General features: G+C 40.3%; 1 protein-coding gene and 1 long non-coding RNA gene across 2 annotated transcripts in view; both read right to left on the reverse strand.

Annotated features, from left to right (window-relative positions):
- Positions 1–23055, reverse strand: part of trmt61b (tRNA methyltransferase 61B) — a 56318-nt gene that overhangs the window by 13144 nt on the left and 20119 nt on the right. The window lies entirely within an intron of this gene.
- Positions 230–1981, reverse strand: LOC141280947 (uncharacterized). The gene is made up of 3 exons (XR_012335305.1): positions 1397–1981; positions 694–830; positions 230–369 (listed from the first exon to the last, which is right to left on the reverse strand). It is a non-coding gene; the product is annotated as an uncharacterized lncRNA (long non-coding RNA).

Below are 23055 nucleotides of genomic sequence, written 5' to 3' on the forward strand. Positions count from 1 at the left end.
CCGTATTAAAAGCAGGAGAGGGAAAGTACAAGGCTATGTTCCCAAAACACACAAGTGACATACCGTAAGCAGTAATGTTTTATTTCAAATACATTCATAATTAAAAACTTAATGTATGAAGCAGGGAAATAAATGATCAAAACAAAAGATTTATTGACTGCAATATTTCTACAGTTATGTGGAGGATGTGATCAGGCTTGTGTTTGATGAGGTATTTGAAGATAAGCTGAAGGAAGCCCTGATTCCAATGGACCTGGCATCACAGTTTGAGAGACCTTCAAAGGAGGACGTGATTGCATGCCATCTTCAGTGCAGGGGTCGTCGAAAGCCAAAATTGTGACCGATCTGATCAGGAAGCTCCAAGCGTATCTGGAGAACAACACACGACAGGATGATAACCTTATAGTGTCGTCTTAAATAGCACCAGCTGACAAAGCATTGATATTCCATTTATCTGAATAGATAGCTGTAAGAAATGAATTGAACAATTTTTGAAACAAGAGCACAATATGGTTACTAAAGTATGTTTATTTGTATATTGTTTAACATTTAAATATATATTTGTAATAAATAAATAAAAACTTTTGACTGACTATTATATTTTCTTTAAAGTTACATCTTTTGTTCTTTTGGGTACTTTGTTACTATAATGATACTTTAGTGTTATTGGTTTAAAAATGTAATAAAACTTACTCTAGTCCTGCACCTCAAAGGATTATAGTCGGTACAATAAATGTTCTGTGTGTAGGGATTTAGACAATTTGTGCAAAACCTGGATGATGAATCACGCAGGTAAGAGGCCCTGGAACCTGTTGCATTCTCCTTAAAACCTAATAAGTAAAAACATAGCACTTATAAGTAAGCAGTCTTTCATAATAAACTTTACCATAGTGAAATAATGTAGAACATTCATTTCAATTAATACTTTCTTTGTGCTACATTTGGTGTTTCCATATAGTTTGCACAGTGATATAGTATGTAACAGTCTTTTATAATAAAGTTTACTATAGTAAAATAATGTTAACAAATGAAATAGTTTTATAATCATTTCAACAAATACTTTCTATGTGCTACATTTGGTGTTTCCATATAGTTTGCACAGTAATATAGTATGTAAGCAGGCTTTTATAATAAAGTTTACTATAGTAAAATAATGTTAACAAATGAAATAGTTTTATAATCATTTCAACAAATACTTTCTATGTGCTACATTTGGTGTTTCCATATAGTTTGCACAGTAATATAGTATGTAAGCAGGCTTTTATAATAAAGTTTACTATAGTAAAATAATGTTAATAAGTGAAATAGTTTTATAATCATTTTAAAAAATACTTTCTATGTGCTACATTTGGTGTTTCCATATAGTTTGCAAAGTAATGTAGTACGTTATAATTACCTTTTGGATGTCTTTGCAACACATTTTCGTCTTCGTTTAGCATTCTGGCAGAGCTAAGGACACCTAAAAAAGTTAAATCCAATCGCGTTCATTGACGGAGATCGTTTATATCGTAACGGCCTTCTGAACTCTCTGGATCGAGCTCGAAGTGGTAAGGCAGTACAGACACCATCGTTTATAGAGAAATATAGCGCTTGTTTACGTTGCCTGTGACTCTCAGTCAGAACCGGAAAACCCACGCGTAGTCAGGGGCGTAACCTTTCAAACACACGCCGAACCCAGTTGACCAATAACAGTTGAGTAGTCATCTGACCAATCCGAATACACTAGACATTTTGGGAGGCGGAGACAGGAACTAAATCCGAGCGTTTTCCAGACATGCAGAAATCGGTGAGGTATGTAAGCAATTTATAAGACTCTCAGTGCATTAGTTCAAGTTTTAATAACATGTATGTACTATGGGATATTACAATAACGTGCTAACGTGCTAATTTATTAGCATAATTGGTGCTCTTTAATGCTCTGTTTTCCTGTAACATGAATTTTATTGTAGGTTATAAGCCTCGCTGCTTAATGACTGATGCTTGGTTAAACTTGATTTTGCACTGTTGTTTGCATTATTTAATTCCACTGTATATATACACGACTCTGCAGTGTTATTATTTTGTAGCTATATACTATGTGGATTCTATTTTTGTTGTTTATTCTTCTGAGGCTGCTGGTCTTTGAGAGCTTCTAAACAATTTCATTATATTTTTATAATGACAGTAAAGTTTATATTCTATTCTATCTTGCAGTCTAGTGTTAAATTCAGTATTTACATTACCAATAGTTTTGGACAAATATGTAATTTATTGTGAAACGTTGTGTGGACATCAGATTCTCAAGTGAGCAGTGTTTCAGAAATCAGTTTTGTGCGTTTGTGGAGCGTGTCACAAAAAATGAACTGAAAATCGTTTTATCATTTTAAATTTGTTTTGTTAATATGCTAATTATTTAAATGCAACATATTTTTCTGAATTTACACTGCAGGTGCGTGATGTGACTGACCATCATCACGTTCTGTTGTTTTTAAGATATTTAAGATAATGTTTATAAAAGAGTGAACAACGTGAATCAAGCAAGGAATTAATTTCGATATTTTAAATAGTCTGTCTGTCCCAGCGAGCTGCAGTTGTGGCGGAATGAAAGTAGAATGAAACACTTGACTTCCACAAACTGTTTCTCCGGCTGCGCTCTCTACCCCAGGGTATATACAGCAAACCTTAAGTTAAATTTACTACTTTTTAATACATTTTTACTACCGTCAGAATATTTTTTAAAACCATCACGACACTCAGGGCCGCCTTAACCTAATGTGAGGCCCTGGGGCTGAGAGGTTTTGGAGGCCCCCCATACCCTCAATTTATAGTCTCATTTTGAAAAAAAGTGTAATATCTATGTAATCTACATCACAAAATGTAGTTTTCCCTCTTTGACCCAGAAAACACCATATTATCATTAATAACATATCACTGAGCCCACTTGAGCATAAACACAAGACACTTTATTTAACAACCACACACAGCAACTTGTGGTGAAAATAAAACCAAAAGAATATATGTTTATAACTAAGCTTTATGTATAGTTTTTGGAATATACAAATTTGCAGAAAATTGCCACTCACTAACTAAATGCTCACCACAGTTGTAAAAATATAAGAAGTTAAAGTTAGTTTTAAAGTGAAAATGCATTCATGTTAACAAAAGATAAGTCTTTATAGACAGAATCTTGTTTTTTAATCAGTTATTTATTTTGTAGGCTATTGAAGATATAGTAGGCTATGCATTGTATTTAGTATTTATACTATGTAAAATGAACACGAATATGCACAAAACAGACAGGGAACATACCTGTATATAAGATCTTTAGATAAGGAGATTATAAATATGAATGGTGCGATCAGGGGATGATCATTTGAGATGGTCTTGTCACGCTTTGACTTGCACATTTACCGTTGCGTCGTCTTTCTAAACCAGATGTGTGTACCGTGAGCTAATATCGCGTCAAACTACATCGCTCCAGCTGCGCACGCGTCACTGATATAAACGCGAGTAAACTTAAACTTTATAACAACGAACAGCATTAATGTTCGGGAACTCCTTTTTTTATTTGGCGGCACAGTTTCTTGCGCACGGTTGGAGAGACTTCTGCATGCCAGAGACCCAGCTGTACGAGCACAGATAGAGCGAGCGCGCGCGCGAAAGAGAGAGAGAGACCTGCACCTCAGTGCTTATTATGAAATTTCAGAAATTACTCTTTCATTTGTTGGTGGATTATTTCCCTTTTCTCTGTCACACTCAGTCTAACATGCAGGAATGCCAAGTTGACAACGCGCACTTAATTACATTACACGGAATAGAAAAATCTGTTACGTCTGATATTTTATTTCACAGTAAGTTACCACGGACCAATCAGCAGCCATGTAACGTGCAGTTAGAGTGATTGACAGACAACCTGACAAGTTAAAAAACAAAATGAACGTGAACTTGGGAGGCCCCTGAACTTGGGAGGCCCCTGGGCTTCAGCCCAGGTAAGCCCGTGCATTAAGGCGGCCTTGACGACACTGAATTGCAAGTGTTAATCAGCGACCTTTCTATTATTTACACAGATTTGCGACCTCCGCAAGCTGCAGGCTTCAGATTGAGAAACCATTGTTTACAAAAGAGAAGACACATGTTACATGGCATGTAATTCTCTACTTTGTGTAGTTTAGACACAATAATTCTCAGTTACAATCGCTGTATGTTGTCCTTGATGGCAACTTTCAGTAAGGCTGCACTACAGGATATTATAAGTGTGTGCTGTAAATGATTCCATACATTGCGCTACTGTTTACAAGACGCTATTGCCTACACCTGACTAACGCAATGCCATATGCATGCGACCTGTTTTCGAACAGTTTAGCAACGCTCTGTTGTGTATCACTCAAAGATTCAGTTTCTTAGCATTGCTTGGATAAAGGCTTTGAAAATGCCAGGCATGTGATGTTCACCTGTATTTTCAGAAACTGTTTTCCAAACTTACCCCAAGTTGTCTGCTAAAATGCATGTGTACAAAATGTATATTTAGGGCCCGAGCACTGAGGAGCAGGCCAGAATGGCCTGTATCGAAAGGTGCGATGCCTGTTGTTTTTGCTTGAATGTATTATTTTTATTAGGGCCCGAGCACTGAGGAGCAGGCCAGAATGGCCAACAATAGGCTATCGTTTTTGCTTGAATTTATTATTAGGGCCCGAGCACCGAGGAGCAGGCCAGAATGGTCTGCACCGAAAGGTGCGAAGCCCTATTGTTTTCCTTACGATTAGTATTTTTTTATTTAGGGTCCGAGCACCAAGGAGATGGCCAGAATCTCCTGCACCGAAAGGTGCAAAGCTCTATTGTTTTTACTCTAATTTATTCATTTTTTTTTTACATTTTGGGTCCCTTAACATACTCGAAAACTCTTGAAATTTGGCAGACGTCAGAGTTGTCGGCCATTAGGATCGGCAGGGCCAGATTAACACTTTGTTATACCCTGGGCAACAATATTCAAGGGCCCCATCATCACGACCCCAGGATCCCCATAATATGGTCATATACAGAATATATTACCGTACTGTAATATACAGTAAATATACTCAATACTTCAAATTCTAACTGTCATCAGGTGTTTTTTTATTTACAAATATTTAAATGCTCATACAAATACACTACTATGTCCCCTATCAAAGACATTCACACACATATGATGCTATGAAAACAAAACACATCAGCATCTGTATAATCTCCGGGCTGTAAACGTAAGCTGGCAGTGTAGAAAAGTCCTGACTAACTTGGCTGAGTTGTCCTCATCGTTGACGGAAGCTGACTTAACAGAACTTTTTAATTAATACACATTTAAGATGACCATGGATTAACTATAATTTGCATAGTCATTGATATAAAAAGCTTATTTTTTGCATATACAAGCATTGTCTAAAAAATTAAAATAGGCTTTTACTTAATTATTATTCCTAGACCATCATATAGCCTAATATTAGACACCCAAACCAAAGTGAAGAAAATTATCTTTAATTTGCAAGTCTGAACTGAACATCAACGCAGACATGAATTTCCTCACAGAAGTTTAAGATCATATAGGCTACATCTTGAACGTAGATTCTACTTCATTTGGCGCTAAGCAGACTTCTAGGTGATGTCAAAGTACAGCGAGAGCGATTCAAAGCAGATTTCTCCATGTGATAACTGGAATCGCTCTCGCCGTACTTTGCTGTCACTCGCATGTGGGTTCTTGTAGGGCCACACCAGTCTGCTCCCCAGTCACTTTCGCGCCGCTATAGTAATTTGATTTCATACGACGATCGGATCGCGCAGATACCTGCGTATCACGTAGAGTACACCACTGTTTATACTTTACATTTTCTGCGTTTCTAATGTCCTTTTCCTTTTATAATTTCTGCTTCGCGCTCCCACTTAGCTTCTCCATATCTTGTTTTTTCTGTTGTAGCAACGCCTTGCGTCACGTAACGCTCGGCGAACCTTTGACCCACCTCATGCAGACTGGCCAATGAGGAGAGGGTCTTAACTTGAGGCCCTCTCTTCATTGGTCAGTCCGCATGAGACTGACTCTCAACCGCTCTCAACTCACGTTCAAAGTCATAGGCAGCGCAGCGTCTCTCTTTGCAGAACATTTAACCTCTCAATGTGCACTATTTCGTGTGCGGGATGACGTCAGTTTTTTTTAACGCTGCTAACAATATCTATATAGCCTACTGTCTACAAACATTAATAATATTAACATTACTTTACATCGTTTAAAAGGTCTACGGGTTAAGCATCATGTATGGTCTCTGTTTTGAGATACATATTAGGGATGTTAACAATTAATCGATCTTCGATTAATTGTCGAAAAGAATTAAATCGATAAAACTTAACGATAGTCGAAAAAGCAAGCACGTGTGCGCGCCGCCTGCGCAAAGCACATACAGCCGGTGAAAACAAGCTGTAGAAGTTAAACTAGCCATGATCACAATGATGCTCGATGCCAAACACATGGTTCCCGCGGGGTCTTAAAAAGTCTAAAATTCAAAAAGTTAAATTTAAGGCCTAAAAAAGTCTTAAAAACGCACATATTTTTATCCAAGGTCTTAAATTTAATTCACCAAAGTCTTAAAACTCTTATCTCCGTTCAGAACTCCGCCTGCTGCAAACATCTCTTACTTTTCCTTCAGCTTATAAGAAGGCAGCGATTGGTGAACCGAAAGCAAGAAATTACCGTAATAAACCATATTTTCACAAAAAACACAAAAAAGTGCAATTTGTCTTTTAGGATTTTTTTAATAGCGCAAATGGTTGAGGTATTACGGTAAAATAAGTAGTGCTTGAATATGTCGGCGCCAACATTCGCAGATTAATGTATTTCTAATAATCTGACTGGATGGGCGGCTGTCAATCTCAGGCCCAACCGTAGATCCGCCCCTAGAACAATCATAGGTTGGTTGTATTTTTGTGATCTGCACTGGTGTCTAGTCTACGCGCGTTTTCTAAGAACATGGGGAAGTGTGTGTTCCACGAGACTTGCCTCGACAACAACGATTTTTGCAGCTGGTTACAATCTGTCCCCAGCAGTAAATATGAAGCTCGCTGCAAAGTGTGCAAGAAAATTATACATTTAGGGACATTGGGTGTGATCTTAGGGCTACTTTCGGGTCCATCGAGACCTCCAAATCTGAGGTGATTTGGATACTTCACTCCGTGACAAAACACATGTCATATAACAGTAGCGATAATATAAGTGACCTTTTCCAGGCAATGTTTCCCGACTCGAACATTGCGAAAACGTTTACGTGCGGACCAAACAAGATCGCTTATATAACAAGATTTGGAATAGCTGACTTAGAGAACTAATTAAAACCATAAGTGGACAATATGTCTTAATGTTCGACGAAAGCTTCAACTCATCCACCAAATCCAAGCAGCTAGACCTCCACGTTCGTTTCTGGAGCAATGGAGAGGTGCTGTCGAGATACCTGGGATCTCAGTTCATGGGACATGGGACAGCGCAGGACCTTCTAAAGCATATCGAAGTAAGTGATAGCCTACTTTACTTATGGGCTTCTGACTTTTTATTATCCTGGAATTATGCTATTACACTATTTAGTGTGCAAAATGTGCATGTCGTATTATCTATCTATGTAATAACATTGTAGCCTACGGAAATTAAAGCCTAATGATTTTTGGGCATATACAGCCTACACATGGTGTAAAAACGAGTAGTGTTTTTACATTTTAAGTTATATTCAGCATGCCAGTTTTATATTTATAGTCAGCATTCAGCTTTCAACATGTTCGTTCCATTGGGATAAATGATAGGCTACATAATGTAGAGGGAGGTTGAAATGCTAACTTAAAATCTTTTAATAGTTTTGTTTGTTACCTCTTTACCCGCCATAATTGATGAGTTATCTTGTCAATTAAGACAAAACGCTTCCTTGTCAATGACGAGTTTTTACGGCATTTCCATCCATTATCCACTAGGTGGCGCCCTTACCTAACTTTACTCTAAGGCAATCACACTAAGTGCATGTTTTGATAATCATTCTGAATCATCTTAGCTTTTCTCTTAAAATTTGTAACTTAAACCATATGAGTTTTTTCGTTTGAAAGCAGAGGGACTGTTCTTTCATTTGACAAATTGTGTTCATATATTTAAAGAAGAACATTTTCTGGAAGGCATTACACTTTTGTGAAAATAATAAAAAATGCTGGGTCTGGCTGGCAACTTAAAAAAAAATAATGCTGGCAGGGAAAGAGTTAAGGACACCCGTGGAGAGAAACTCCTTGGCCTCTCTATAATTTCTATTAATTTTGTGATTTAATTTCTTTCAGTAATGTAGCTATTGTTAAATGTCTGTTTTATCTAGAAGAAATTATGATTTTTATACAATCAAATGTATGTGTGTGATCATTAATTTAATCTTTTTATTTATTCTTATTTTCCAAAAGGAGGCATTGCATCAACTAGACCGCAGCAGGCTTATTTCAGTCTCTATGGATGGGCCCAATGTCAACTGGAAGCTTTTCGACCTACTCCAACAGGAACATGCACAACTGGTGTCCGTAGGCAGCTGTGGACTCCACATACTTCATAATGCCTTCAAGGCTGGATTTTCAATGTGGAATGTGGATAAAATTTTAAAGGCCATGCACACTCTTTTTCACAACATTCCTGCAAGGAGGGAGGACTACGAACAAGTCACAAAGTCTGCACTCTTTCCCAAGCCATTTTGTGGCCACAGGTGGCTTGAAAATCTTCCAGTAATTGAACGGGCTCTGGCAGTCTGGCCATCTCTCATGCTGTATGTGGACGCTGTGCACAAAAAACAGCTACCAAACCCCAAGACTGCATCTTTTGACACCATCGAGGGAGCCATTAAGGATCCCCTTACAAAAGCGAAGATGCACTTTTTCATGACTGTGGCCAGGACCTTCCAACCGTTCATGAAGAAATACCAGACCGATGAACCTGTGATGCCTTTTTTTGGCAAAGACTTGGCTGATTTGATTAAGGTAACTAATTAACTATATATGGCTAGTATGATTTGTTGGCATGAGCTTCTCATCTCATTTGTTTGTTCATTTATGCATGACGCTTTAATCGAAATTTTGTGGATTGCATGTAAAATGTTGAAGGGTCAGTCTCCTATTGTAAGTCCAGGTTAATTGCCTTCTTAAATTAATGAACTCCTCATGAATTGGATTAGAATGATGGTGTCACTGTGTGCAAGATAAAAGGAAATTAAATTGGCAAATGGCACTTTTGCCTACTGACAGAGTCTACTGAGGCGCTTTGTGAAGAGAGAGGTCCTCCAGGACATCACTCCCCTTCAGCTTACCAAGCTTGATTTGTCCGACAAGACCTTGCTCCTCCTTCCCCAGAAGATTGATATCGGCTTGGGTACTGAGGCAGCAGTCAAGGTATGATGTTTGGCAGTTTTAGATATTAATTATGAACAGTATGTTTGTTGCAAGTGTAATTCTGCTAAGTTTACTAAACATATTTGCCAACTGTATAAGGCTGTATTTAAAAATGCTGGACTGGCTATAAAGTGTATAGGATTTTTTGCTATTCTGTGCATTTCCAAGGTTATATATGTGTACTGACCAATATGGAACCTATTTTTTGTCTGATTTTTCCTTTAAAGCAATGCATTTTGGATGGTGATTCCACATAATGAAGTGTAGGTTTACATAGATCGTGAAGCAAGTATGGTTCTGCTAAGGCATCCAGAACACAGCAATTAAGAAATTGTATGACCTAATTGCATGAAGTCACTTAGTTGGCCTACAGTATGACTTCATGTCATGTGGTACTTAAAGGGATAGTTCACCCAAATCATTTACTCACTCTTATGTTGTTACAAACCTGTATGAATGTCTTTGTTCTGATGAACCCGAAGGAAGATATTTAAGGAATGTTTGAAATCAAATTGTTTGTGAGCCCCATTAACTTCCATAATAGTAAAAAAAGATTACTATGAAAGTGAATGGGGCTCATGAATAGTTTGATTACAAATATCCTCCTTCAGGTTAATCAGAACAAAGACATTTATACAGTCTTGTAACAACATAAAAGTAAGTATATGATGACAGAATTTTCATTTTTGGGTAAACTATCCCTCTAAACTACATTTTGATATTACTGACATTTATTTTTTGTATTGTCCAGGACAGTAAAAGTGCAGAGCTAAGGGTCCTTGAATTTAGGAGGGATTGTATACAGGGCCTTTCAAACATCGTAAGAAAAGCACAGGAGAAGAGCCCCTTGAAATATCCAACAGTTAGGCAGATGGAGTGTCTGGACCCATCTCTCATGTTCAGGGACCCAGACAGATGTAAAAATCAAATGAAGGCTCTTGTCCAGACATTCCTGAAGAACAAGCAGCTGACAGGAGGTGTACCTGCTGGTAGGAATAGTTTTGGAAGGGGTTATGAACCAAAGTTTCAATACCATGCTCAACTATCCTTTTTTTTATTGGACTTTATTCAGAGCATTAGTTGCACACATTTGCTCTGCCATTTGACAATTTTCCAATGTCCTATCAGAGTATTAGTTTTGCATGGATGTTTCACTTTTGTCATTGCCTCTTCTGATGGTCCTGTACCTGTTTTGTGTACAGTGGCTCAGATGCATTGAATAAGTTCCATCATTAGGGCCCGAGCACACCGGGGTGTGAGGACCCTATTGTTCTTCAAGGAGTTATTATTAGGGGCCGAGCACAGAGGAGCAGGCCAGAATGGCCTGCACCGAATGGTGCGAAGCCCTATTGTTTTTGCTCGAATTTATTATTAGGGCCCGAGCACCGAGGAGCAGGCCAGAATGGCCTGCACCGAAAGGTGCGAAGCCCTATTGGTTTTGCTCGAATTTATTATTTTTTTTTATTTATTTATTTATTTATTTATTTATTTTTTTTTTACGTTTCGGGGCAATTTGGGGGCCTTAACATACTCAAAAACTCTTGGAAATTGGCAGAGATGTCAGAGTCGTCGGCCATTAGGACCCGGCAAAGGCTGGAACTCGGGCGTGGCAAGGGAGCTCTGTAGCGCCCCCTGTAATGCAAAAACAAACATTGTTGCACAGATCGGGCAAACATGTACGCACATGTACGGGAGTTGGTACGCATATAGCTCTCATCAACTTGAACAACTTTCTCCCTCTAATATTTAAGCTCCGCCCAACAGGAAGTCGGCTATTTTAGATTGTTTAAAAAATGCATGCGGTGAACTTTCAAATACTCCTCCTAGGGGATTCATGCAAATGACACCAAACGTGGTGATCATGATGCCAAGACATTGTACTTGCTAAATTGCGAAGGGATTTTTGATATCTCGAACGGTTCTGCCATGGCGAGGCGACAAATTTATGGCGACATCAGAGAAACAGGAAGTGTCTAATATCAAAGGCAAAAAATTTCTTATTGTGATGCCATGCGGGTATAGCGGGTATAGCGCCACCACCAGGCGCCAGGAAGTGTGTCAGTCACAAAGGTGGATTTTTTTTTACAGTTCCATGCGATGTTCTTTTAAATACTCCTCCTAGAATGTTTATGCGATTGACACCAAAAGTGGTAAACATGATGCCAAGACATTGTAGATGATAAATTGCGAAGGGATTTTTGATATCTCGAAAGCTGTTCCCATGGCAACCTGTCAAACTTTACTTTCATTTTTAAGGCATATTTAAACCTTACAGCTGCATGCGGTAAACTTTTAAATACTCCTCCTGAGGAAATAATGTGATTGACTCCAGAAGTGGTCAACATAATGCTGAGACATTGTAGATGATAAATTGCGAAGGGATTTTTGATATCTCAAACGCTGTTCCCATGGCAACGCGTCAGATTTTACTTTCATTTTAAAGGCATATTTAAGCCTTTCAGTTGACGCCAATGTTCTTTTAAATACTCCTTCTAGAATATTCATGAGATTGACACCAGAAGTGGTCAACATGATGCCGAGACATAGTAGATGATAAATTGCGAAGGGATTTTTGATATCTCAAACGCTGTTCCCATGGCAACACGTCAAACTTTACTTTCATTTTAAAGGCTTATTTAAGCCTTTGGGTTGACGCCGATGTTCTTTTAAATACTCCTTCTAGAATATTCATGAGATTGACACCAGAAGTGGTCAACATGATGCCGAGACATTGTAGATGAGAAATTGTGAAGGGATTTTTTATATCTTGAACGCTGTTCCCATGGCAATGCCCCAAACTTTACTTTTATTTCAGGCATATTTAGGACTCTTGGCGTGCTTAGATTAACCTAAACGTTGGCACACACATCAGAGTTGTCGGCTGTTCAGAGTGGACAAATAGGTCAGACAAAGGCGTGTCTCTTTAGTGGCTCACTAGTGCCCCCGTTTGTCTAAAATCTGGGGTTTTTCTTTTACCTACAGTCCCCAAATGGCTCAGTAACAACATTAAATAGCCCACTGATGTTTACCCACTTAAATGCCCTTGCCCACCGTGCATCGTTTTCTCAGACGCATCGTGTAGCGGTAAAAAAACGTGCGAGGGCCCGCCCTTGCTGCTTGCAGCTATATTTATTAGGGCCCGAGCACCGAGGAGCAGGCCAGAATGGCCTGCACCGTAGGTGCGAAGCCCTATTGTTTTTGCTCGGATTATTATTTTTATTATTATTATTTATTTATTTTTTATTTTTTTTTTTAACACTTTTGGACTTTTTGGGAGCCTTAACATACTCGAAAACTCTTGAAAATTGGCACAGACGTCAGAGTCGTCCGTCATCGCAGAAATCCAAAGGCTGGAACACGGGCGTGGCACGGGGGCTCTATAGCGCCCCCTGTAATGCAAAAAAAAACATTGATGCACAGATCGGGCAAAAATTTACGCACATGTACGAGAGTTGGTACGCATATAGATCTCATCGACCCGAACAACTTTCGCCCTCTAACATTTAAGCTCCGCCCAACAGGAAGTCGGCTATTTTGGATTGTTTAAAAAATGCATTCGTTGAACTTTTAAATACTCCTCCTAGTGGATTCATGGGATTGACACCAAACGTGGTGATCATGATGTCGAGACATTGTACTTGCTAAATTGCGAAGGGATTTTTGATATCTCGAACGGTTCTGCCATGGCGAGGCGACGAATTTATGGCGAATTTAGAGAAACAGGAAGTGTCTAATTTCCAAGGCAAAAAATATCTTATTGTGATGCCATGCAGGGTGTTTGTTCGTCTGAAGATTCCGATCGCATCGATGTGCCTTTTGTGACTCCCGGGTATAGCGCCACCACCAGGCGCCAGGAAGTGTATCAGTCACAAAGCTGGATTTTTTTTGACAATTCCATGCTATGTTCTTTTAAATACTCCTTCTAGAAAAATCATGCAATTGACACCAAAAGTGGTGAACATGAAGCCGAGAGATTGTAGATGATAAATTGCGAAGGGATTTTTGATATCTCAAACGCTGTTCCCATGGCAACGCGTCAAACTTTACTTTCATTTTAAAGGCATATTTAAGCCTTTTAGTTGACGCCGATGATCCTTTAATATACTCCTTCTAGGATATTCATGCGATTAACACCAGAAGTGGTCAACATGATGCCGAGACATTGTAGATGATAAATTGCGAAGGGATTTTTGATATCTCGAACGCTATTCCCATGGCAACGTGTCAAACTTTACTTTCATTTTAAAGGCATATTTAAGCCGTACAGTTGCATGCAGTGAACTTTTATATACTCCTTCTAGAATATTCATGCGATTGACACCAAAAGTGGTCAACATGAAGCCGAGATATTGTAGATGATAAATTGCGAAGGGATTCTTGATATTTCAAACGCTGTTCCCATGACAACCTGTCAAACTTTACTTTCATTTTTAAGGCATATTTAAACCTTACAGCTGCATGCGGTAAATTTTTAAATACTCCTCCTGAGGAAATAATGTGATTGACTCCAGAAGTTGTCAACATAATGCTGAGACATTGTAGTTGATAAATTGCGAAGGGATTTTTGATATCTCAAACGCTGTTCCCATGGCAACGCGTCAGATTTTACTTTCATTTTAAAGGCATATTTAAGCCTTTCAGTTGACGCTGATGTTCCTTTAAATACTCCTTCTAGGATATTCATGCGATTGACACCAAAAGCGGTCAACATGATGCCGAGACATAGTAGATGATAAATTGCGAAGGGATTTTTGATATCTCGAACGCTGTTCCCATGGCAACGCCCCAAACTTTACATTTATTTCAGGCATATTTAGGACTCTTGGCGTGCTTAGGTTAACCTAAAAGTCGGCACACACATCAGAGTTGTCGGCTGTTAAGTGTGCACAAACAGGTCACACATAGGCGTGTCTCTTAAGTGGCTCACTAGCGCCCCCGTTTGTCTAAAATGTGGGGTTTCTTTTACCTACAGTCCCCAAATGGCTCAGTAACAACATTAAATAGCCCACTGATATTTACCCACTTGATGCCCTTGCCCACCGTGCATTGTTTTCTCGGACGCACCGTGTAGCGGTAAAAAAACGTGCGAGGGCCCGCCATTGCTGCTTGCAGCTATATTTTTTTTTATTTTTTTTAACACTTTTGGACTTTTTGGGTGCCTTAACATACTCGAAAACTCTTGAAAATTGGCACAGACGTCAGAGTCGTCCGTCATCGCAGAAATCCAAAGGCTGGAACACGGGCGTGGCACGGGGGCTCTGAAGCGCCCCCTGTAATGCAAAAACAAACATTGGGGCACAGATTCGACAAAAATTTACGCACATGTACGGGAGTTGGTACGCATATAGATCTCATCGACCCAAACAACTTTCGCCCTATAACATTTAAACTCCGCCCAACAGGACGTCGGCTATTTTGGATTGTTTAAAAAATGCATGCGTTGAACTTTTAAATACTCCTCCTAGAGGATGCATGCGATTGACACCAAACGTGGTGAACATGATGTCGAGACATTGGACTTGCTAAATTGCGAAGGGATTTTTGATATCTCGAACGGTTCTGCCATGGCGAGCCGACAAATTTATGGCGAAATCAGAGAAACAGGAAGTGTCTAATATCTAAGGCAAAAAATGTCTTATTGTGATGACACGCGGGGTGTTTGTTCGTCTGAAGATTCCGATCGCATCGATGTGCCTATTGTGACTCCCGGGTATAGCGCCACCACCAGGCGCCAGGAAGTGTGTCAGTCACAAAGATGGATTTTTTTTAAAGTTCCATCCGATGTTCTTTTAAATACTCCTTCTAGAATATTCATGCGATTGACACCAAAAGCGGTCAATATGATGCCGAGACATTGTAGATGATAAATTGCGAAGGGATTTTTGATATCTCGAACGCTGTTCCCATGGCAACCTGTCAAACTTTACTTTCATTTTTAAGGCATATTTAAACCTTACAGCTGCATGCGGTAAACTTTTAAATACTCCTCCTGGGGAAATAATGTGATTGACTCCAGAAGTGGTCGACATAATGCTGAGACATTGTAGATGATAAATTGCGAAGGGATTTTTGATATCTCGAACGCTGTTCCCATGGCAACGCGTCAAACTTTACTTTCATTTTAATGGCTTATTTAGGCCTTTCAGTTGACGCCGATGTTCTTTTAAATACTCCTTCTAGAATAATCATGCGATTGATGCAAGAAGTGGTCAACATGATGCCGAGACATTGTAGATGATAAATTGCGAAGGGATTTTTGATATCTCGAACGCTGTTCCCATGGCAACGCGTCAAACTTTACTTTCATTTTAAAGTCTTATTTAGGCCTTTAAGTTCACACCGATGTTCTATTAAATACTCCTTCTAGAATAATCATGCGATTGATGCAAGAAGTGGTCAACATGATGCCGAGACATTGTAGATGATAAATTGCGAAGGGATTTTTGATATCTCGAACGCTGTTCCCATGGCAACGCGTCAAACTTTACTTTCATTTTAAAGGCTTATTTAGGCCTTTAAGTTCACACCGATGTTCTATTAAATACTCCTTCTAGAATATTCATGAGATTGACACCAGAAGTGGTCAACATGATGCTGAGGCATAGTAGATGATAAATTGCGAAGGGATTTTTGATATCTCGAACGCTGTTCCCATGGCAACGCCCCAAACTTTACATTTATTTCAGGCATATTTAGGACTCTTGGCGTGCTTAGATTGACCTAAAAGTCGGCACACACATCAGAGTTGTCGGCTGTTAAGTGTGCACAAACAGGTCACACATAGGCGTGTCTCTTAAGTGGCTCACTAGCGCCCCCGTTTGTCTAACATGTGGGGTTTCTTTTACCTACAGTCCCCAAATGGTTCAGTAACAACATTAAATAGCCCAATGATATTACCTACTTGATGCCCTTGCCCACAGTGCATCGTTTTCTCGGACGCACCGTGTAGCGGTAAAAAAAACGTGCGAGGGCCCGCCATTGCTGCTTGCAGCTATATTTTTTTTAATTTTTTTTATTTTTTTTAACACTTTTGGACTTTTTGGGAGCCTTAACATACTCGAAAACTCTTGAAATTTGGCACAGACGTCAGAGTCGCTCGTCATCGCAGAAATCCAAAGGCTGGAACACGGGCGTGGCACGGGGGCTCTATAGCGCCCCCTGTAATGCAAGAAAAAACATTGATGCACAGATCGGGCAAAAATGTACGCACATGTACGAGAGTTGGTACGCATATAGATCTCACCGACCCGAACAACTTTCGCCCTCTAACATTTAAGCTCCGCCCAACAGGAAGTCTGCTATTTTGGATTGTTTAAAAAATGCATTCTTTGAACTTTTAAATACTCCTCCTAGTGGATTCATGGGATTGACACCAAACGTGGTGATCATGATGTCAAGACATTGTACTTGCTAAATTGCGAAGGGATTTTTGATATCTCGAACGGTTCTGCCATGGCGAGGCGACGAATTTATGGCGAATTTAGAGAAACAGGAAGTGTCTAATTTCTAAGCCAAAAAATATCTTATTGTGATGCCATGCGGGGTGTTTGTTCGTCTGAAGATTCCGATCGCATCAATGTGCCTATTGTGACTCCCGGGTATAGCGCCACCACCAGGCGCCAGGAAGTGTGTCAGTCACAAAGCTGGATTTTTTTTTGACAGTTCCATGCTATGTTCTTTTAAATACTCCTTCTAGAAAAATCATGCAATTGACACCAAAAGTGGAGAACATGAAGCCGAGAGATTGTAGATGATAAATTGCGAAGGGATTTTTGATATCTCAAACGCTGTTCCCATGGCAACGAGTCTATTTTTACTTTCATTTTAAAGGCATATTTAAGCCTTTCAGTTGACGCCGATGTTCCTTTAAATACTCCTTCTAGGATATTCATGCGATTGACACCAAAAGTGGTCAAGATGATGCCGAGACATTGTAGATGATAAATTGTGAAGGGATTTTTGATATCTCAAACGCTGTTCCCATGGCAACGCGTCAAACTTTACTTTCATTTTAAAGGCATATTTAAGCCTTTCAGTTGACGCCGATGTTCTTTTAAATACTTCTTCTAGAATAATCATGCAATTGACACCAAAAGTGGTCAACATGAAGCCGAGACATAATAGATGATAAATTGCGAAGGGATTTTTGGTTGTCTCGAACGCTGTTTCCATGGCAACGCCGCAAACTTTACTTTTATTTCAGGCATATTTAAGGCTCTTGGCGTGATTAGATTAACCTTAAAGTTGGCACACACATCAGAGTTGTCGGCTGTTTAGTTTGCACAAAAAGGTCAGACATAGGCGTGTCTCTTAAGTGGCTCACTAGTGCCCCCGTTTGTCTAAAATGTGGGGGTTTTTTTAGCTACAGTCCCCAAATGGCTCAGTAACAACATGAAATAGCCCACTGGTATTTACCCACTTGATGCCCTTGCCCACCGTGCATCGTTTTCTCGAACGCACCGTGTAGCGGTAAAAAAACGTGCGAGGGCCCGCCATTGCTGCTTGCAGCTATATTTATTATTATTAGGGCCCGAGCACCGAGGAGCAGGCCAGAATGGCCTGCACCGTAGGTGCGAAGCCCTATTGTTTTTGCTCGGATTATTTTTTTTTTTTTTTTTTTTTTTTTTTTTTTTTTTAACACTTTTGGACTTTTTGGGGGCCTTAACATACTCGAAAACTCTTGAAATTTGGCACAGATGTCAGAGTCGTCCGTCATCGCAGAAATCCAAAGGCTGGAACACGGGCGTGGCACGGGGGCTCTATAGCGCCCCCTGTAATGCAAAAAAAAACATTGATGCACAGATCGGGCAAAAATTTACCCACATGTACGAGAGTTGGTACGCATATAGATCTCATCGACCCGAACAACTTTCGCCCTCTAACATTTAAGCTCCGCCCAACAGGAAGTCGGCTATTTTGGATTGTTTAAAAAATGCATTCGTTGAACTTTTAAATACTCCTCCTAGTGGATTCATGGGATTGACACCAAACGTGGTGATCATGATGTCGAGACATTGTACTTGCTAAATTGCGAAGGGATTTTTGATATCTCGAACGGTTCTGACATGGTGAAGCGACAAAGTTGTGGCGAAATCAGAGAAACAGGAAGTGTCTAATATCTAAGGTAAAAAATGTCTTATTGTAATGCCATGCGGGGCGTTTGTTCGTCTGAAGATTCCGATCGCATCAATGTGCCTATTGTGACTCCCGGGTATAGCGCCACCACCAGGCGCCAGGAAGTGTGTCAGTCATGAACTTTTAAATACTTCTCCTAGGGAATTCATACGATTGACACCAAACGTGGTGAACATGATGATGAGACATTGGACTTGCTAAATTGCGAAGGGATTTTTGATATCTCGAACGATGTTGCCATGGCGAGGCGACAAATCTAAGGCGAATTCAGATTAACAGGAAGTGTTTAATATCTAAAGCAAAAAATGTCTTATTGGGATGAAACGCAGTGTGTATGTTCGGCCAAAGATTCCGATCGCATCGATGTGCCTATTTTGAGTCTCGAGTATAACGCCACCAACAGGCACCAGGAAGTGTGGCAGTCACAAAAGGTGGATTTCTTGACAGTTGCATGTGGTGAACTTTTAAATACTCCTCCTAGGATTTTCATGCGATTGACACCAAAAGTGGTCAACATGATGCTGAGACATTGTAGATGATAAATTGCGAAGGGATTTTTGATATCTCGAACGCTGTTCCCATGGCAACACGTCAAACTTTACTTTCATTTTCAGGCATATTTAAGCTCTTGGCGTGCACTTTGGGTGCCTTAACATGCTCGAAAACAACGGACATTTGGCACAGATGTCAAAGTCACGTGCCACTAGGCTCATGCAAAGGCTGGAATATGGGCGTGGCAAGGGAGCTCTGTAGCGCCCCCTGTAATGCAAAAACAAACATTGGGGCACAGATCAAGCAAACATGTACGCACATGTACGAGAGTTGGTACGCATATAGATCGCATCGACCCAAACAACTTTCACACTCAAACATTTTAGCTCCGCCCAACAGGAAGTCGGCTATTTTGGATTGTTTAAAAAATGCATGCGGTGAACTTTTAAATACTCCTCCTAGGGGTTTCGTGCGAATGACACCTAACGTGGTGAACATGATGCCGAGACCTTGTAGATGATAAATTGCGAAGGGATTTTTGATATCTCGAACGGTTCTGCCATGGCATGGCGACAAAATTGTGGCGAAATCAGAAAAACAGGAAGTGTCTTATATCTAAGGCAAAAAATGTCTTCTTGTGATGACACGCGGGGTGTTTGTTCGTCTGAAGATTCCGATCGCATCGATGTGCCTATTGTGACTCCCGGGTATAGCGCCACCACCAGGCGCCAGGAAGTGTGTCAGTCACAAAGCTGGATTTTTTTGACAGTTCCATGCGATGTTCTTTTAAATACTCCTCCTAGGATTTTCAAGCGATTGACACCAAAAGTGGTCAACATGATGCCAAGACATTGTAGATGATAAATTGCGAAGGGATTCTTTATATCTCGAACGCTGTTCCCATGGCAACGCTGCAAACTTTACTTTTATTTCAAGCATATTTAAGGCTCTTGACGTTCTTAGATTAACCTTAAAGTAGGCACACACATCAGAGTTGTCGGCTGTTAAGTGTGCACAAAAATGGCAGACATAGGCTTGTCTCTTAAGTGGCTCACTAGTGCCCCCGTTTGTCTAAAATGTGGGGTTTCTTTTGGCTACAGTGCCCAAATGGCTCAGTGATAACATTAAATAGCCCACTGATATTTACCCACTTGATGCCCTTGCCCACCGTGCATCGTTTTCTCGGACGCACCGTGTAGCGGTAAAAAAAACGTGCGAGGGCCCGCCATTGCTGCTTGCAGCTATATTTTTTATTTATTTTTTTAACACTTTTGGACATTTTGGGGGCCTTAACATACTCGAAAACTCTTGAAAATTGGCACAGACGTCAGAGTCGTCCATCATCGCAGAAATCCAAAGGCTGGAACACGGGCGTGGCACAGGGGCTCTGTAGCGCCCCCTGTAATGCAAAAAAAAAAACATTGATGCACAGATCGGGCAAAAATGTATGCATATGTACGAGACTTGGTACGCTTATAGATCTCATCGACCCGAACAACTTTCGCCCTCTAACATTTAAGCTCCGCCCAACAGGAAGTCGGCTATTTTGGATTGTTTAAAAAATGCATGCGTTGAACTTTTATATACTCCTCCCAGGGGATTCATGCGATTGACACCAAACGTGGTGATCATGATGCCGAGACATTGGACTTGCTAAATTGCGAAGGGATTTTTGATATCTCGAACGGTTCTGCCATGGCGAGGCGACAAAGTTGTGGCGAAATCAGAGAAACAGGAAGTGTCTAATATCTAGGGCAAAAAAAATTTATTGTAATGACACGCGGGGTGTTTGTTCGTCTGAAGATTCCGATCGCATCGATGTGCCTATTGTGACTACCGGGTATAGCGCCACCACCAGGCGTCAGGAAGTGTGTCAGTCACAAAGGTGGATTTTTTTTACAGTTCCATGCAATGTTCTTTTAAATACTCCTTCTAGAAAAATCATGCAATTGACACCAAAAGTGGTGAACATGAAGCCGAGAGATTGTAGATGATAAATTGCGAAGGGATTTTTGATATCTCAAATGCTGTTCCCATGGCAACGCGTCAAAATTTACTTTCATTTTAAAGGCATATTTAAGCCTTTCAGTTGACGCCGATGTTCCTTTAAATACTCCTTCTAGGATATTCATGTGATTGACACCAAAAGTGGTCAACATGATGCGGAGACATTGTAGATGATAAATTGCGAAGGGATTTTTGATATCTCAAACGCGGTTCCCATGGCAACGCTTCAAACTTTACTTTCATTTTAAAGGCATTTTTAAGCCTTTCAGTTGACGCCGATGTTCCTTTAAATACTCCTTCTAGGATATTCATGCGATTAACACCAGAAGTGGTCAACATGATGGCGATAAATTGCGAAGGGATTTTTGATATCTCGAACGCTGTTCCCATGGCAACGTGTCAAACTTTACTTTCATTTTAAAGGCATATTTAAGCCTTACAGCTGCATGCGATGTTCTTTTAAATACTCCTTCTAGGGAAATAATGTGATTCACACCAGAAGTGGTCAATATGATGCCGAGACATTGTAGATGCTAAATTGCGAAGGAATTTTTGATATCTCAAACGCTGTTCCCATGGCAACGCCTCAAATTTTACTTTCATTTTAAGGCTTATTTAAACCTGACAGTTGCATGCGATGTTCTTTTAAATACTCCTTCTAGGATATTCATGCGGTTGACTCCAGAAGTTGTCAACATGATGCAGAGACATTGTAGATGATAAATTGCCAAGGGATTTTTGATATCTCAAACGCTGTTCCCATGACAACGCTGCAAACTTTACTTTTATTTCAGGCATATTTAAGGCTCTTGACGTGCTTAGATTAACCTTAAAGTTGGCACACACATCAGAGTTGTCGGCTGTTAAGTGTGCACAAAAAGGTCAGATAAAGGCGTGTCTCTTAAGTGGCTCACTAGTGCCCCCGTTTGTCTAAAATGTGGGGTTTCTTTTAGCTACAGTCCCCAAATGGCTCAGTAACAACATTAAATAGCCCACTGATATTTACCCACTTCATGCCCTTGCCCACCGTGCATCGTTTTCTCGGACGCACCGTGTAGCGGTAAAAAAACGTGCGAGGGCCCGCCATTGCTGCTTGCAGCTATATTTAGGGCCCGAGCACACCGGGGTGTGAGGACCCTATTGTTCTTCAAGGAGTTATTAATAGGGCCCGAGCACACCAGGGTGTGAGGACCCTATTGTTTTTGCTCCGTTTATTATTATTAGGGCCCGAGCACACCAGGGTGTGAGGACCCTATTGTTTTTGCTCCGTTTATTATTATTAGGGCCCGAGCACACCAGGGTGTGAGGACCCTATTGTTTTTGCTCCGTTTATTCTTCTTCTTCTTCTTCTTCTTCTTCTTCTCCGAAATGGATCGCATTTTTGAGGGCCTAAACATACCCGAAAACTCATGAAAATTTGCACACGCGTCAGAAGTGGCGAAAATTTACATGTAGTATAGGCGTCAGAAGTGGGCGTGTAAAAATGGCTCGATAGCGCCACCTGCAAAATTTCAAGAGAACAGCCCCCCCACTACGAAAAACTTACAGATACGAAATTTGGTAGGATCATCTATTACTCCAAGACCTACAAAAAAGTCTCTTGGAGCTAAGCTGTAAACCCCACAGGAAGTCAGCCATTTTGAATTTTCTCTGTCATTTTTTGACATTTCCAAGCGTCGTACTTTAACGAACTCCTCCTAGAGATTTAATCCGATCATCATCATATTTGGTCAGTATCATCTAAAGGCCTTTGCGATGCTAAATTGCGGAGCTTTTGACTTTTCATTGGAGGGCGTGTCCGTGGCGGTCTGGCAAAGTGTAATGTTTCGCCATGAAACAGGAAGCTGATGTAATTCAGGCATACATTGTCCGATCTGCCCCTGACTTCACACGTTTGATAAGGGTCCAGGCCTGAACACATCAACATGGCATAATTCAGTAACACTCATAGCGCCACCTAGAGGCAGCAGGAAATACCATGTTTGACGCTGTGACTTACTGCTCTTAGGTATTTAACCATATCAACAT

Source organism: Paramisgurnus dabryanus, chromosome 17 (assembly GCF_030506205.2).
Source record: "Paramisgurnus dabryanus chromosome 17, PD_genome_1.1, whole genome shotgun sequence".
Taxonomy (NCBI): domain Eukaryota; kingdom Metazoa; phylum Chordata; class Actinopteri; order Cypriniformes; family Cobitidae; genus Paramisgurnus; species Paramisgurnus dabryanus.